At 39.0% G+C, this 3,174-nt stretch overlaps 1 pseudogene; it reads right to left on the bottom strand.

Moving 5' to 3' along the window:
- Positions 1 to 1,083: 1,083 nt before the first annotated feature.
- LOC149549350 (L-type lectin-domain containing receptor kinase IV.3 pseudogene) lies at positions 1,084 to 2,693 on the bottom strand (annotated as a pseudogene).
- Between the last annotated feature and the right edge of the window lie 481 nt (positions 2,694 to 3,174).

Genomic DNA, 3,174 nt, shown 5'->3' on the forward strand with positions numbered 1-3,174 from the left:
TATTCTTATTCCACCTTTTTAAAGGAATTTCACTATGCTCATTTTGGGATCAAATTAGGATAGGCGAATTCTAATTCCAATTTTGTATTTTGCAAACAAATGTCAAATTGCTGATGTGGGTATTTAGATTTTTCTATTCCCACTCAATTCCTGCAACCAACCGAGACCTAAATGCTTAGGGCCCGTTTGGTTGCTGGAATACAACCGGAATAGGAATAGGAAATTAGAATATGATTTGTATTCTTTGTTTGGTGTGTGGAATAGGAATAGGGAATAGGAATACGTATTCTCATTTTAGCCCCAAAATGAACTTTTGTCCATTCCAAAACATACTTGTAATTGGAATTGCTATTCTTGCATTCATTTTTGCTTTCTCAAATTTGATTAAATTTTCAAATCCGCTTTGACCTGGGGTGAGCGCGGGAACTTTGTTTTCAATATTTTCAAATATTTCAGCGATTTTCCAATGGCGCCGATTGCATCTTCAGAAATATTTTCAAATGGCGCTGATTGCAAGTTAACCCTATTCCAATTTAAGCTTGCATAACCAAAAAAGGAATAAACAAAATTGGATTGCATTTTTCCATTCCTATTCTTCATTTTCCATTCTCATTCAAATTTTCTATTCTAACTCTCAATTCCTACGCTTGCAACCAAACGGACCCTTAATTATTATATTCTTAAAATCAAAAGATCTTTTTAAGCTGAAGACTTGAGAAGATTCATTATATTATTAAGAATCAAGATGGAGTTATTTCAAGTGGAAGATTTGAGTCAACAAGATTTATTATAATGGGGAGTAGGAGACATTTGGTAGAATCCAACAAAGGAATTGATTTTAACGTCTGGGGAGGAAGAGATTTTAGTTGTTTCGGATTAAGGTCAAGTGGAGTAAATAGTAGGTACATTGGAAAAAAATTGTTTATAAATTGAAAAGAAACCAATTCCAATTAAATAAATGTTAATGTTAAAAGCTATGTTAACGATAAAAGCTATTGTGTTCTGTAGAAATACTTGCGTCAGTGAATAATCAAAACTAAACAACATGTTTACAATAAGAAGGCCACAAATAGAGATCTTAACTTATACAGTGACACCGCAAGAAAGATCGCTTGACTTGGAAGCGGAAGCGTCTGTACCGCAGCTGTAATATGGTGGAGACTTCCATGTACTAATGGGTGCAGTCATCTCCATGTAAAATGGAGCACTAAAATCTGGTATTGGAGCTTCTTCTTCCAGTATTTTCAAGACTTGTCTCATTCCAAGCTTGCCTTCTGGTTGAGGATTGGAACAGATCAGACCCAGTTTCAGCACTCTCTCCATCTCATCTTCAACATACGGCCCACCAAGATTTGGGTCGACCTCGTCCATCAGACTACTTGCAGAGAATAGTTCTCTCACCCAGTCCACCATAACTATTTTATCAGATTGGATGGAGAGATCCATGGGTCTTCTTTCACATGAAACTTCCAACATAAAAATACCAAAATTGAACACATCTGTGGCAGGGGTCGCCTTTCCTGTCTCTACGAACTTCGGTGCGATGTACTCCAGCGTTCCTACCACAGGAGTGGTTTGTAAGCTTTTGTTATGATTGTACAGACGGGCAAGCCCAAAATCCCCTAGCTTCCCATTGAACTTCGAGTCCAGCAAAATGTTGCTTGACTTGATGTCTCTGTGTACTACACGTTTCTCCCACTCTTGTGAAGATACAGAAGCCCCACAGCAACATCTCTGATGACTCTGTATCTGTGATCCCAGTCGAACAACTTCTTTGGGCTATCAAATATCATCTTTTCAAGGCTCCCATTTGGCATGTAGTCATACACTATGAATAGCTGCTTTTCTCACTTGCAGTAGCCTCTGATCTGCACAAAGTTTCGATGTTGAAGGCGACCAAGACTCGAGATTTCTGCAATGAATTCCTTCACCCCCTCGTCGGTTTCTCTAAGAATACATTTCAGTGCTACTTCGATGCCACTTGTGGGAAGTAACCCTCTATATATCCGACCGAAGCCTCCAGATCCCAAAAGTTGTTCTTCACGGAAGCCCTTTGTTGCAATATATAGCTCTTTGTAATGGAACCTGTGAGGCCAATGCTCTATCTTTCATTCTTCCATTACTTCTCCGTACTGGTTTTTTTTCAACCACACAAGTGATGCTAGCACTGCCACTAGGATGAGAACAATGCAAGCTGTGCTAATGCCAGCAATCAGTCTGGAATTTGAGGTCTTGGACTTTCTATGTGAGAAGGATGGAAGATTAGATGAATTCAGGGACGTGGCATGTCCATTTGTAGTAAAGCTCTAGGCGAGTATGTAATTCTCTTCAACAAGAGTTTCTGTAGGCGCCGAGAAACCGACGTACATCTTTTCTTCAAGAATGTTGGAGAGGGATAAATTTTTCATATGTAAGAGTGGTTTCTGCAGGAAATCAAAACTAGCCTTCACTATGGTGACTTTGAGCTCCTTGCGAAGATCGTCATAATCAACCCAAGCTTGAATATTTTCCCTGCTTTTGAGATCCAAATCCTGGAATCGGCTGCTGTTAATCCAGTAGCCTATAGGAGTAGAGTTTACAGACATGATGTCATTGATATCCACACCAACATGATTGTCGTCAATATTTGCAACATGCAAGTTCATTGATGTGTCAAACTTGACTGTAAATAGACGATTAGAGGAATCTCCCATAACTGACAAATTGCTAATCAAAGCAAGGTACAAACCTGATAAGTATTCATCTACAGACCTATTGGGGGTCATTAAAAATTCCAGACCGTGCCCACTAGATGTTTTTGAAGAAGCAATAATGGAAAACACGAAAGTTGTTGTGAAAGAGAAGATAGAATTGAGAGAGGCAAGATCTTTCATACGCATAGGATGGGGATAGAAAGCTCACCCCATACTATATTGGGATGGTTGATTAAGGGAGATGACATTGGACCACATTGAAGCATTTCCAAACAATTGGAGGGTCAATGCATTGAATTGGTTGAATATAAAATTTGTCTTGGCTTGGACAACATACGAGGCGGGGAGAAGATAAAGAAGGACCACGCTCAAGCTTTGTACTATCGAACTCCAGCTGGACTTCGCTATCCTATTCGAATTTAAAATATAATAAGCAACATAGATCAAAATGGAAAAGAAAAATTCGAGGTAGTCGACTAAC

Source organism: Cupressus sempervirens, chromosome 7 (genome assembly GCF_028749045.1).
Source record: "Cupressus sempervirens isolate cs-2001-9-10 chromosome 7, ASM2874904v1, whole genome shotgun sequence".
Classification (NCBI taxonomy): Eukaryota; Viridiplantae; Streptophyta; class Pinopsida; order Cupressales; family Cupressaceae; genus Cupressus; species Cupressus sempervirens.